The following is a 15,666-nucleotide window of genomic DNA, read 5'->3' on the forward strand; positions in this document are numbered from 1 at the left end:
AAAGTAAATAAATAAATAAAAGAAGGGTTGTTCTAGTGGGAAAATTCATAAAGGATCACATTTAGTAAATAGCATTTTAAACTTAGTAATAGCCATATCCATTAAACATAACTACAAGCCAACGAGTATGGAATTTTTGAGGCGTATCATTGGAACTTGTTCCCAGGCTCCATTGAGTCAGCTTATACATTTCTATTTCACAGATGTTTTGATGTGGAGTTAAGTCTAGGCCTCAATTTCTTTTTCCCAGTTGACTTTGTCATATGACTACAAAGCAACCCACATAGCTGTGAACCACTGCCATCTTTTTATATGTAAATAATATGCTCTTGGGCATCAGTGGGAAAAGTTTTTGTTTTTAAGTATATTTTTTCACATGTTTAGAGAAATCAAAGACAGAACATGGTGTACTTTAAATCATGCAGCATTTCAAAAGCAAAAGAACTTCTCTCCAGAAACAGCAATAAAAAGATATGGTCTTTATTCTCATGAGAATTATTATTTTTTAAAAAATGTTTAAGAAGGGAAAATGGTGTCTACAAATATCTAGTTCTCTTATCTCCATATTTTGAATTTTTAAGTAAAAGAGGATATTTTGACATTGTAGTTTCAAATGCTAATAGTAGCAGATACATTTAGAATTTCCTATCATATTTGGAATTAATTTGCAACTCCATACTCTTCCACATTTTTTCTTTAGTTAATAACATTTGTTAGATGCCTGGTGTGGGAAGAGAATGAAAAGCTCTAGAACTTGTCTTCTTTGTATGCTTTTACATGCAATGAAGATATAGGCCAAGGGCTCACAGCTGTAAAGCCCTCAAATGATTGTGACTGAAAATACTTTTAGCCCCTCAGAGGGCCATTCAGATGTTAATTATTAAGGACTTACTATGAGTCTTACTTTTGGCTAAGTGATATGAAGGGCATAAAAGAATATGAAAATATAATTCCTGCCTTTAAGAAATACTTCCCTTGTATGGGAGTCATAATTTATATCCAGGCACAATGAAAAAAACAAAAACAATATTAAATCAAGACTCCTATGCAGATGACAATTCCTGCAAGTGAATCATCAGATGATGTGGTCTTTATAGGGGCAATCGGGCTTCATGGAAGTTGTGATGCTTGAGTTAATTATGTCCTGAAGGATTTGGAAATGGAGAGAGGGTCATGTGAACAAAGGTACAGAAATAAGATGGTCTGGGGCTTCACATGATGGTTGTGAAGAAGAGAGATAACCTCACTGGGCCACTACTGCTATCAGCTCTGTTAACCTTTTTAAGGACATACTGTCTGCCAGGCAAATTTCAATGCATCTTACATTTGTGAAGTTGTATAAGTTTTACAGTGACTCAATTAAGGTACAGAAATGGAAGCAAAAGAACATTTAGTAACATAGGGTTGGAGCTAAAAATGATTGCAGAATGTTTGACTTGAAAGCCACTTTCTTCCCTTCTATCCTATCTATGCAGGGCCAGAGAAGAGTTAGATCACTGAATGGATTTATGGACACAATGAGAAACAAAATAAAGTTACTTCATGATTTAATTTCAGGAGTCCTATTTGTTCAAGATAATGGTTAAAGAAATAACAGAAATTAACTTTGGAATATATCAACAAAAAAAGGAATTTGTAAAAGGGTTCTTATAATAGCTAATTTAATCAAAGGAAGAATTTGTTAATCAAATATTGAAAGGACAAATGGAACAGGAAATCAGGAAAAGCCTTTTCCAGACCTTGACATCAGAGAGACTGAGTTTTAACTGTTTTCTGTTTTTAAGTCTTCCTGCTTAATACTCAGATTCTAGGGGAAACTGGTAAGATGGGCTGTGTTGACTGTTGTGTCTGCCTTTTGTCCAGTGGGAGTTCGGAGTTGTTTACACTAAGAATTGTGCCAAGGTCATATGGCATGGCAGTAAGGTGGTACATACAGAGCAGTGTGGCCTGTATTTGAATCTAGGTAGTCTGGCTCTAAAGTAGTACTTACCATTACCCTATCCTACTTCCATAGAAGCCTAAAGTAATTAGAAAAGAATAAGTAAGCCCCCCAAGAGGAGTTTGCAGAAAGAGAGAAGAATTGAATGTATTATTGAAGAGCAGAAACAGATGTAAATTCTTAGAAGTATACAGGACAAATGTAAGAATAAAAGTATTTCTAAGATCTACAACAAATTTTTTGATTATGGCCAATTTATTTAATCTTGATTTTCCAGCAGTCATTCTGTCTCAAGCTTGTTCAAAGCCTCAGCCAGGTCAGTCTTAAAATCCCATTTCCCTTGCCAGTGATTGCTTTAGAAATGAACATATGACAAGATTCTTGCTAAGGTATCTTTTCTTTCTTTTTTTTTTTTTTTTGTGGTACTGGAGTTTGAACTCAGGGCTTCACACTTGCCAAGTGCTCTACCACTTGAGCCACTCCCCCAGCTTGGTATCTTTTCTTCTGCAGAGTGTTTCAACAAATAGACATGGGTTCCCTCCCCCATTGCTGTCCTTCCCCAGCTCCCAAGACCCCAGTGTAAATGTTGGAACTGCTGCAGTCATTTGCTCATACTCAGAAGCTGATGCTAACACACAGAAGGTGACCTGGTCAAGATTGCTACAAAAAGCAGCTTTGGAATCCCCATGCACTGTTTGACCTCATAATATGTGGGAGAATATGTTTCCTTATTGCTTAGGCCAAATTCTGTTGCTCTTTCTATAACTGGTAAGAAAAGACATCTTGACACATTTTGTATACTTCATTATTTCATCTATTAAATGAGAGCGTTGCTATAAATGGTTTCTAAGCTTCTTCTTATATTGAAAATAAAAAGTGTCCTAACTGAGCCTCTGCTGTGACTGAGCTTTGCCTGTGAGCACTTGGGCTATGATCATTTGTATGTGTTTTCCTGGTCTTTCTCTTCCTTAGTGTCCTTTTGTTCTCATTAAACTTTGAATAATTGTTATCCTAGAAAATGAACTTTGAGTGCCATCTAAAGATGAGTATGGTCATAAATGTCAAAGATGAGTTCTATAGGCATTGTAATAAAGAAGAAAGCTTTAGTGAGAACATGTTTGGTGAGATAATAAGACTGGAAGTGGGTTGTAAAAGATACAGAGATAGGTGCTGAGAAAATTATGAATGTAAAAGGTGTAAAGCAATAACTGGAAGAAAAATGCTAGTTTTTCAGTTTCTTAGAACACAGCAGGAATTGCACTGATCAATTGCTCTGCAAAGGATGAACTGAAATAAATCACAGCTTTCCAAGCATATATTGTGTACATCAAAATAACAACCACTACTACCTCTAACAACTCCCCAGAAACTTCTCAATGAAAGGAGAGTGAGGATATAAACTGAGTACTGAAATGGAAAACTGATGGATACATGGCAACAAATGTGCTTAAAATGGTATAATCTTTAAAAGGAAAGTTTCAAATCATGATATAAACCTTCAAAATAAAAATTTCTTGTTGATATAGTTTTCATAATAAGCTGTTTGCAATTATAGCAATTGAAGTTACTGGCAATGCAAATGAGAAATCGAGAACTCAAATGCATCACAACATGGCTTTCCAGCTCCAGTCCGTTGTTCCCTAGATTATGTGGAATATTTTTGGCAAGAAGGAGACAGAATCTATTTTGTCCTTATGTTTTCTTCCTGTTGAAGTAGGTTTCTGTTCTCTGCCCCCAGCTCCATTCTTTCTAACCCATTAATCTTTCAGTTCCTTAAGCAACCTTACCTGATTCCCTGCCTGCATTTATGACAGTTGTGCTTGGTACCCTGGCTCTGGCCTTTGCACTCACCCATGGTGCTGCTGCATTTTCTGGGCACAGTAACCCCTTCTTCTCCTGTTGCTTTCTTCATACTCCCTTGTGAAAGCCAGATGTCTTACAATGGCATAGCTATAAGACTGTGTACCATCTGATTCCCTGGTTTCTCTCCTACTTGCTCCTTTCCAGCCATTCAAGCTTTCTTGTTGTTACACTATAGAACATGTGCTGCTTCAGGACTTTGGTTCTTGATGTTTCCAGCCTATGTCACTCTTGTCACAGGTACATACTTGCCCCATTTCCTTTTTTCCTTTTTTGTAAGTCCTTTTCTGTCCACCTTAGCACTTTGTATTTCCCTTCTGTATTTTTAATTTTTTTCTCCCTTAGCACTTCTCACTTTCTGATACAGTTATTTATGTTGTGTTTTGGTCTCTTCCTCTACTTTGGAGCGAATTCTCCACTTGAAATGTCCATAAGAACATGGATATTTTCTAGTTTTATTCACTGCTCTGTGTCATTACCTAGAATAGTAGTTGGTACTCAAGAGGTATATGCTGAATGAATGAGTGGTAATGGACACTGCCAGGGCAGGATGAATGAGTAGAGCAAGTTATGGACTAAGCTAGAGAGGCTTAAGCCAAATTAGAACATGGGGCTTTTTAGACTCTAACTGTTTAATATTTATTTATTGATTGATTTTTTGTGGTACTGGGATTTGAACTCAGGGCCTATAACTTGAGCTACTCCACCAGCCCTTTTTTGTGGTTTTTTTTTTTTTTTTTGGAGTTATGGTCTCACAAGCTATTTGACTGGGGCTGGCTTTGAACCTTGATGCTTCTTATCTTGGCCTCCAGAGTAGATAGGATTACAGGCATGAACCACCACTGCTTGGCCTAATTGTTGAATATTTAAAACAGCCGTTGCATTAGTAAAATATTTGTAAAAAGGAGGAAAGTATATATTCACTTTTGCTTATAATGCACTGAATATATCTGGAGAATGTGTAAGATACTGGCATTACCTACCTCTATCAAGGGGTACTGGGTGACTGGGGCACAATGAGAAGTTAGTGAAATGATTGAAGATGGAGAAGGAGGGAGGTGCCTTACTACATATATCAGTTTGTATGTTTTAAATTTTCTTTTTTTAATTAATTAAAAATTTAAAATTGTACTGGGTGGGGGTACATTGTGACATTAAAAAAATTCTTACAATGTATCAAATATATCATACTTGGATTCACTCCCTCCCCCTCTCTCCTTTATTCCCCGCCTTTGTCTTTTTTATTTTTTTTAAGTGGCACTGGGGTTTGAAATCAGGGCCTCATGCTTGGTGGGCAGGCACTTTAAATTTTCAATCATGTGAATATTTCTCATATTTTAAAATAAATGGATTTAAATAAGAAGATCATTTCCTTCTTAAACTACATTAAGGAAAGGTTGTTTGGTCTTAGGAAAGTTGCTATCTCTTACTTTGTAACATCTAGAAAGCTTCTCTCTCCTGTGTTGTGCTCCTTCCCCAACAAAATTATTCTTTCCTTTAAAACTTCTATTTAAATGCCAAAACAGTATAATGTAATTGTTATATAACTGTCTTTTCTATTAGGTTGTAAATTCTTTGAAGGTAGTAGCTGTACCTTGGTGCTTCTATTTATTTTTGGCAGTACTGGGGATTGAACTCAGGGCCTTGCACTTGCTAGGGAAGCTCTACCACTTGAGCCATGTCCCAGCTGCCTTGCCAGTCTTCAGAGGTTGTATTACTTTCTTTTGCTTAGTTGTGACTGAGATTCTTGAGAGAACAACTTAAAGGAGGAAGGATTTATTTTGGTTCATGGATTGAAACGATTCAGTCTACAGTTGCTTGGCACCATACAATTGGGCAGAAAATTATGGTAGTGGGAGCACATGGGGGAGATGTGATTCACCTCATAGGGGAAGGAAAACAGAGAAGGGAAGGGACCAGGACTAGGTATAACCTTCAAAGATGTGACCCTACTGGCCTACTTCCTCCAACTAGGCTCTACCTCCCAAAGTTTCTACCACTTCTCAAAATAGTGCCACAGACTGGAGATCAAGCAGTCAACATGTGAGCATGTGGGGGACATTTCATATTTAAATTCTAACAGAGGTGCTAGTGAATAGAATAAAAAAATTAATAAATGGCCAAATAAAACTTTTTCAAAAAATAAATTGTAACATTGGATTTGAGGCCAAGTATAAAAACAATGGCATAAATCCATTAAAAATCTTATCTTCTTCATTCATATACATATACACATAAATGTGTGAGTTCATATATACATATATACACTCATACACACACATATATAATCATGTATTACTTAATGATAGGGATACATTCTGAAATGTGTGTCCTTACGTGATTTCATTGTGTGAACATCATAGCCTGTTAATCATCTCACATGGCCTCTTGATGCACTCAAGAGACACAGCAAACATGAAATGTATGAGGCTGTTGCTGGTGTAACATGGCATACTATTTAACAGTAAGCTTATAGAACAAGTATTAGGAATGCATTCTAAAATAACAATATTGTGTATTAAATACATAAACCAGTAATAAAGAGTTTATTATTATCAACTATTATGTACTATGCATAATTGTATATGTTATGCTCTCATACAGTTTGTAGCACAGTATGTTTGTTTATACCAGAATCCCCACAAATGTGTGAGTAATGCCTGTGCTACAAAGTCACTACATAGGAATTTTTCAGCTCCATTAAATTTGATAGAATCACCATCATTTATTTGGTCCATCGAAACATTGATACATGTCTGTGTATCTTTGTTCCTGAAGAATAAGACTACTTTTTTGTTGTGGTTATTGCTGTTTTGGTGCTGGGAATGGAATCCAGGGCCTTGTGCATGGTTAGATAAGTGCTCTACCACTGAGCTACATCCCCAGCCCTAGATTGACTGATTTCCTTCCTCTCTCTCTCCCTTCCTCTCTCCCTCCCTCTCTCCCTCCCTCTCTTCCTCCCTCTCTCCCTCCTTCCTTCCTTCCTCCTTCCACTGGGGTTTGAATTCAGGATTCTAGGGAGGTGCTCTACCACGTGAGCCATGCCGCCAGCACCCCCTCCCCTTTTTTGTAGTGTGTAACTTTTTTCCAAATGCCTTTTGTTGTCTAGGTTAGTGAGAAAGAAGAAAGTGATGTCCAGTACTGATTTTTTTTTTTGTTTGCTGGATTTTTTTTTTTGGTACTGGGGTTTTGAACTCAGGGCTTCATACTTCCTAGGTAGTCATTCCACCACTTGAGTCAAGTCCCCACCTCTCTTTTTTCTGATTATTTGTTATTATTATTATTTTTTGGTGGTACTGGAGTTTGAACTCAGGGCCTCATGCTTGCTAGGCAGGTGCTCTGCCACTTGAGCCCCTCCATGGGACCCTCCTCTGGTTATTTTTTTTAGATAGAGTGCCTCTTTTTTACCCAGCTAGCCTTGACCACAATCCTCCTGTTTATGCTTCTTTGCTTGGATGACAGGTGTGAGCCACCACCCCCAGCTTTTTTGGTTGATATGGGTTTTCTTGAAATTTTTGCCTGGGTTGACCTGGAACCAATTCTCTTGATCTCAGTCTCCCATGTACCCTGGGTGACAGGTGCATGCCACTGTGCCTAGCTGTTGGTTGAGATGGGGTCTCGAGAACTTTTTGCCTGAGCTGACCTCAATCTTTGACCTTCCTCATCTCAACCACCCAAGTAGCCAGGCTTACAGGCATGAGCCACTGGTGTCCAGCTGCTAGGTATTTTAAAATGCATTGTTTCACTTAATTCAAAAGCAACTCCACAATGTGGATATTCTTCTTCTTTTTTTTTTTGGTTGATTTTTGTAGAAGTTGAGGGAAAGAGACTTAAATGAGGTGAACCAAGCCAAATTTCCTCTAAGTGAGTATACATGATCTTTAAAAATATTCTTTCTTTTTGAATGCCAAGGCACACTTCATTTCTACTGTCATATCAGCCCTTTGAGACATGTTCATTTGAATGCATGTATAAATAAACCAATGTATTCAGAAGTTATGGGTGTCTAGTTTATAAAAAGTAGTATTTTTAACTCTAGTTTTATTTTTAGTTTTTATTTTGAAGGTGGAATTTTTTTCCCTAGACTATAGAGCAATGGAGTGAGTAGAGCACATCAGACAAATGCAGCAGTTTGACCTTAACAATGATGAGCTGAATTTTGGTTGACTTTAACACCATTAAGTAATCTGGTAATGGTTGTACATTAAATGATTGATAGACCCTCAAAATAAAAAGTTGTTAAATCACTTCCAAATTGTGATATTTGTTTTCTCCTTCCTAATAGCAATTAAATATTACCATGAAAGAGACTGGCAGTTTTAGAGGGAAGAAAGATAAATTTTATTGCAGCAATGTTATGCTTTGGATGTGTCTTCTCCAAAGGTCCATGTGTTAAAGGATTGGTCTCCAGGGTGGCACTGTTGGGAGGTGGTGGAAACTTTAGGAGGTAGGGCCTAGTGAGAGGTCCTTGGACTGTTGGGGGTGTGGTATTGTGGAACACTGGCCTTTTCCTCTTTCCTTTTTCTTTCTGACTGATAAGGTAAGTAGTTTTGCTATGTTGCCATTTTCCATCATGATATGCTGCCTCACCACAGGCCCAAAGCATGTGGACTGGAATATCTGAAACTGTAAGTCAAAATAAACCTTTTCTCTTTATAAGTTAATCATCTTAGGTGTTTCATTATGATGGAAAGATAATTAACATAGAAGTATTAGAATGATTTCTATAGTCAGAAGTACTACCTTGATTTTAAATTCACCGATAGAATTAGTGAACTTAGATGTAAACATTGAGTAATTACACATTAAGTGTTGACTTTGAGTTGGAAAGTCACTGCCCTAACAGGTGTGTCCTTACATTGCTGGGTGTACAGGCTGTGAGCATCTCCCTATCTCCTGTTCCCTGCTTGAACCTCCCTCTTTGTACTTTTCTTTTTCCCAAGTACCTCTTAGGAAACCTGTTGTACTTTTCAAGTAATCACAACTAATTATAAGGGAATAAACCTACCTTTTCTGAGTACGCAGCTTGCTATATTTAACTTTTTTTGAGGAATTTTCCAAGGCTCTGTTACAGTTTTAGAAAATAGAATTAATGAATAATCTATAAATTGTTCTCTGAAAATTAAGTGTCCACTAAGAAATTTTTAAATAATTTAGTATACCAGAAACATTTTAAGTTGTATTACTTGATAAAGAATTATGTTTAACAAATATATTTTTGCGGAATTCTTTTAAAATTGCATATTAAGAGAAGAAGGTTTGAAAGTAGATGTTATTGTTCTGTAATTGTTGACATATTGCTACTCTGTCATAGTATTTGTTAGTTAAGTAATGTGCATTCAGGCCCCAAATCTTTTCCATATTGACTATTTTAAATGATTTGTGGTCTCTGTTGTGAGAAGACTGAACTCTGGGTCATTGTGGCTTTGGGATTCATAATTTAAGCGGAAACTATGGCTCCTTTAAACAAAGCCAAGAACCCTCAGAAGTTAGCTAAAATAGAAAAGGAGGAATGGAAAGACTTACTACATTTGAATGACAGGTAAGTGATTGCAGTTCCTAATTAGGATGATCTTCAGTGCCAAGTAAAAATGAATAACTAGTCCAAAAATCTAACTCCTTGAAAGTTAACCGATTGCAGGGTTTATTGGGGTACTCTTAAATTTTATGTTGTATAGTCAAGAGTGTATTCAACACATGCCCAGATTGTCCTGCAGCTCTGTTTTAGCTTCTCTCCCCTAACATCTGCTGGTATTCTTGCCGTAGGGCTTTTTCTGATTCTTTTCTCTGCCTTCTGATAGTGTCTTACTGGGGTAATGAGTGGTGGTAAGGTGGCTTGGAACAACCACCCTTCTATCAAAGCTGGAAGGAGAGCAAGGTAGGGATTTCAAAGCAAGGGGATGGTGTTAGCAATGAAAGGAGATATCTTTAGGCCCAAGAGAGGCAGAGAGATCTGAAATCCAAGAAGTCTATCTGGATGAAATACCATGATGTAGAAGTGAAGCATCATGTAAATGTGTGTTGTTATGGTTTGGATATGAAATATCCCCCAAAGACTTACCAATTAAAGCATTTTGGGAAGTGATTGGATCATGAGAGCCCTGACCTAATCATTGTGTTAACCTGTTGATAGGTTCATAATTTGATGGCATTCTTGGGAGGCGGTGGAAACCTTCAGAGGTGGGGTCTAGTTGGAAGAAGTAGGTCACTGGAGGGGGGTGTCCTTGTGGGCTATATCTTATTGTGCTCCTCCTACCTGCCTCTTGGCCACCATTAAAGTATAAAACATATTGTAACATGTTAATCACTGTTCGTCACTCTGAAAAATACCTGAGAGGAATAGTTTAAAAGAAGAAAGATTTTTTTTGGCTCCTAGTTTCAGAGGTTTCAGTCTGTGGTTGGCAGGCCTCATTGCTGTGGACCTGACACAAAGCTGAAACATTATAGTGGGAAGGCATGGCAGAAGAAGTTGGCTCATTTAATGGTTAGTATTGTGCTATTTAGTTTCCAAATGTTTGGAGATTTTTTTTTGTGTTATATTTCCGATACTGATTTTGAGTTTTCTTCCCATTGTAGTTGGAGAATACACTGTATGGTTTCAATTATTTTAAGTTTATGGAGACTTTATTATGGCCCATGATACAGTCTACTTTGAAATATGTCCATGAACACTTGAAAACTGTATATATATATATATACATATATATATATGTAATATGCTGTTGGGTGGAGTGTTTGATAACTGCTGATTACATTCTGTAGGTTGATAGTTTGTTGAGTTCTTATGTATCTTTCCTGATTTTCTATCTACTTATTTTATGAGTAGTTGAGAAAGGAAGAGGAACTCTCCAATTACATTCATGAATATTTTAGTTTTTCCTTTCAGTTCTATTAGTTTGCTATTTTTCAACTCTGTTGTTTGATGGTTACACTTTGGGACTGCTATGTCTTTTGGTATGTTGATCTTTTTATCATTATATAGTGCCCCTCTCTGCCTCTGGTCTTTTCTTTGCTCTTTAGTTTACTTTATCTAATATCAGTTTAACTGTACCTGCTTTCTTTTGTTTCAGGTTTGCTTGATATGCCTTTTTCCTTTTAACCTGTTAATGTTATTATATTTGATGTGAGCTTGTTATAGAAATCATATGTTTGGGCCATGATATTTAATGCGTTTTTCAGTCTCTGTCATATATTTAGACTCCTTATGTTTAGTGGAATTACTGATATGTTAGGGTTGAGTCTTCCATTTTAGTTTCTATTTTTAATTCATTGCCTCTGTTTTTCATTTCTCTGTTTCTTTTACCTAGTTTTCCTGTGGGCTGCTTGAGCGTTTCTTTGAATTCCCCTTGATTTGTCTAAAATGTTTTTGAGTATATCTATTTCTATAGTTTTTCACTGGGTGTAGTAATGTATAATAATTTATTATGGCATGTATTGTACTATACATTATATATTTACATATACTATATATGCATTTACATATCAATAATTACATACAATTATATCACAATCTATTGATATTGTCAATAGATTGGTATATAGGAACCTTACCTCTCTTACTTCCCTTTATCTTCTTATACTTACAATTATCTTAAATGTTTCTTCTACATACTTTTCTTTTTTTTTTTTTTGCCAGTCTGGGATTTTGAACTCAGAGGCTCACTCTTGCTAGGCAGGTGCTCTGTGACTTGGGCCACTCTTCCAGTCCTTTTTTGTGATGGGGTCTTGTTTTTGGCCTGGACTGGTCTCAAACTGCTATTCTTCTGATCTCTGCCTCCTGAGTAGTTGGGATTACAGGTGTGAGCCACCAGCTCTACATACGTTTTGAATCACAACAGTGTTTTAATTTTTGCTTCTATCATTAAACATGGTTTAGGAAAGTCAAGAGAGGAAAAATTTATTTTATTTACCTATATTTTTGCTCACTGTGTTCTTTCTGATATTTCAAGATTTCTTCTTTTTCATTCTTTTCTGTTTAGAAAATTTCTTTTGCCAGTCTTTTATAGTAGCTGACTGAATATGAAGGCCCTTACTTTTTCTTTTTTTGTGTGGTACTGAGGTTTGAGTTCAGGACTTCACAATTGCTAGGCATGTGCTTAACTACTTGAGCCATGCTCCCAGCCAAGCTCTTAGCTTTTATTCATTTGAGAATATTTTGATTTTCCTTCACTCTTCTTTTGGGGGAGGTGATACTTGGGTTTGAACTCAGGATTTCATGATTGCTAGACAAGTGCTCTGCCACACTCCCAGCTCTTTTTGCTTTAGTTTGTTTTTCAGGTAGTGGCTTATGCTTTTGCCCTGGCTCAGCAGGGGACAAAAATCCTACTACCTCCACCTTCCCAGTAGCTTGCTCCACCATAGCCATCTTTGTTTTTGAGACAGGGTCTCACTAACTTTTAGCCCAGTCTCCAACTGTGAACCTCTTATCTTTGCCTTAGGAGTAACTGGGCTTACAGTTGTGTGCTACCCACTCCCTTTACTCTGGAATGATAATTTTACTGGGTATAGAATTCTGGGTTGGCAATTTTTTCTTTCAGTCTTGAAGCTTTTTGACTTTATGGTGATGTGAAAACAATATAGACTCAGTAGAAATTGCAGTTTGGATTCTGACCTATTTTCAGGCTAGCCAAATGTGGTAGGATACTCTTGTGGCACTAGACATGGCAGTAAGCCATAGTTCTTAGTCAGCCACATGATCATAAGGGTTAGACAACTGGTACTCTACAGTGTAGTGTTTTGCTAAGCTAGGATGCTTGGTAGGTTAGTTGTATGGTTTGAATATGAAATGGTCCTTCACAGGCTCATTTGTTAAGTCTTGTCCTCAAGTTGGCGTCACTATTTTGGGAGGTTATGGAAGCTTTAGGAGGGGCCTAGCTGGAGGAAGTAGGTGACAATATGTGTGTGTGAGTTCTTTGGGAGCTATAACTTGCTCTAGCCCTGCCTCCTACCTCTCTCTTTTCTCTGCTTTCTGGTTGCCATAAGGTGAATTACTCTGCTTGTCTGTGTCCTTTTGCCATGATGTTCTACCTAACGGAACTGAAACTGAAAGTGTGAGCCAAAATAAGTCCTTCCTTAAGTTGTTTATATCAGTTATCTTTCCACAGAGACAAAAAAGCTGACACAGAGAAAGTTGGTACCAGGAATGGGGTCCTTGTTGTGACTGTTCCTGATGATGTGGTTCAGAGCTTTTGGAACTGGTTTGTGGGAGGGATGTGGAAAAGTTTGGAGAAGCAGTGTGGAGAAGCCGTAGAAGGCTATAAGCAGAGTTTCATGGGTGCTTCCAGTAGGAGCTCAGAATGTCAAGAGAAATGTTGACAGTAAAAACTGTATTTGTGAGGCTTTAGATGGGATCCAGGACTCCACTGGAAGTTGGTCTAGCAGCCGTTTATGTTCATTGTGGCAAAGAACTTGCCTACATTTTGTCCTGCCCTAAGACTTTGTGGGAGGCTGAGTTAAGGTGATGGACTAATTAATCTGGTAAAGGAAGTTTTGAGGCAGGGTATCCAGGCTGTGGCATGGTTATGGATGGTTGTTTTTAGCCATCTTTATAGTGAGAATTGAAAGCAAAATGCAGAGCAGAAAGATTTGAAAAACTTGTAGTTCACTAGAAAAGAAATACCTTTAAAGTTGAGCCTGAGGAAGGCATAGTTCCTAAAGAGATTTGCACCATTAAAAAGAATCCAAGTACTTTGCAGCAGAAAGATAGGAAAGATTCCTTGAGGGAATGTCAGGAATCAACAAGACCCTACCCAGATGAAGGGTGTGAAAGTTTAAACTCATTTAAAAGACCTTTTTACTTGAGAAGAGTAAAAAGTGCCCAGGGAACCCTGATTATGCAGCACTACCTGGAAAGTTGCTTCCCCAAGATTCAGATACCCAGGCACTCACAGCGTGATTCAATGGCCCTGGCTACAGCTCTGTTTGGTGACAGACCTTGTCATTGTCCTTGTAATGGTAGTTGTGCTGGCATGCTGCAGGCAGGAGTTGTGGGGTCATGCAGCAATATGTGACAGGGTCAGAGTCCCTGCAGGCAGCCCCTGAGAGGGTGATGGGTGCAGCTATGAGAGTGAAGCCTCAGATGTAAAGGAGAACCCAGGAATTTGGAGATGCCAGAAATGTGGAACCTCTGATGAGGAGAGCTGCAGGCAGGCAGCAAAACCAACTCAAGAGAGAGGTCTTATTGTCTTTAGGCAGCAGGCCATAGAGGTGGGGTTGCATATACCCTTTGGTGCTCACATTACACCAAATTAATGTTTGCCCTGCTAGTTTCTGTCTGCTTTCATCCCATTTCTCCCTCCTGTGCTCCATTCCTCTCTTCTGGAATGCAGATATTTATTCTGTACCACCATATTTTGGAAGTATGTAATTTCCTTTTTGCTTTTACAGGGACTCAGATAAGGGTTTATCCTGAGTCTCAGAGGAGACTTTGGACTTGGACTTTTAAGTACTGTTGGAACTGTTAAGAATATGAGTTTATTGGAAATGGACTAATTCATTTTGCATTGTGAGATGTACGTGAATGTTTGGGGACCAGGGGAGGAATGTTATGGTTTGAATATGAAATGTTCCTCACAGCTTTAAGTATTCAAGACTAGTTCCCCAGTGGTGTTGCTATTTTGGGATGTTCTGGAAGCTTAAGAAGGTGGGGCCTAACTGAAGGAAGTAGGTCACTGGAGGCTGTCTTTGGGAATTTGCTGTGGCCCCTTCCTCCTCTCTGTCCTCTTTGCTTCCTGATTGCCATGAGGTGAATATTGTATTCTACTACACCCTTCTGCTGTGATGTTCTGCCTCACTACAGGCTCAGAAATAATGGAGCAAGCCAACATTGGAATGAAACCTCTGAAACCAAGAGCCAATACAAATCTTTCTTTCTTTAAGTTGTTTACATCAGGTATTCTGCATCCATAGTGACAAAAAGCTAACTAACACATTAGGTATATTAAATGCACTTTTGACTTATGATGCTTCCAACTTATGGTGAGTGTTTCAGCTCCATCATGAATTGAGGAGTATTATATATGAAATTCTAGAGTACATTAATTCCTAGAGATAGGCAACATTTGAATGTTAGGGACAGGCAGAAGTGGGAAAAGCTACTTCTTTTTTTTTTTTTTTTTGACAGCATTAGGGTTTGAACTCAGGGCCTAATGCTTGCTAGGCAGATGTTCTTACCTCTGAGTCACTCCACCAGCCCTAGATTGTACTTCTTGAACAGTAGTCCTATCTGTTTTCTTTCCTCTGTTTTTTCTTCCTCTTCATCTTCCTCCTTTTATTTCTGACCAAGTCTTTGTGATTTGGTTAAATAATGCATTAATTATTTTTGTTAATGATCTATGTTTTAGGGGGCCATGGTTCCCAATGCATGTTCGAGATTGGAAGTTTCTAAGAATGAATTATGTTTAGAGTTATTGTCATCTGTTTTCCCTAGAAAGACAATGAGTCTTCTCTTTTTACTGTCATACATATGTAAGTACACACATGTACGCACACAGGATTATGGGGTACTTAAGGATAGTGGATGTCAGAGACAAAAGTAAGAATTTCTCTAGTGAGAAATGGAGTACTGTTAGCTAGGTTAGGGTTGGAGATGGAGGCCCTGATTATTGGTTGGTGTCATAGAGAGCTTTGTTGAGATGAACCACATGAACTTTTTTCATCTGCTGCAATGTTATTTAGCCTACTCTCTCAGGTAGTATTTATATGGTTAACTAGTGTCAGTAGTTGTATTAACAATATTCTCTGATTTTTTGTATTCTTGATGATCTGACATCTGAGGCCTGGAGATAGCAAATATCTAACCTGGAAGTGTGCCTTTCATATGCAAACTAACCAATCAATCCTCACCTTCCTCCTTTTATGGGGCTCTT

The 15,666-nt window shown here is 37.8% G+C and overlaps 1 protein-coding gene across 6 annotated transcripts in view; it reads left to right on the plus strand.

Moving 5' to 3' along the window:
• The window catches only part of Scfd2 (sec1 family domain containing 2), a 413,685-nt gene that overhangs the window by 18,662 nt on the left and 379,357 nt on the right, over nt 1-15,666 (plus strand). The gene's annotated exons all lie outside the window — the stretch shown is intronic.

This window comes from Castor canadensis, chromosome 9, assembly GCF_047511655.1.
Source record: "Castor canadensis chromosome 9, mCasCan1.hap1v2, whole genome shotgun sequence".
Taxonomy (NCBI): Eukaryota; Metazoa; Chordata; class Mammalia; order Rodentia; family Castoridae; genus Castor; species Castor canadensis.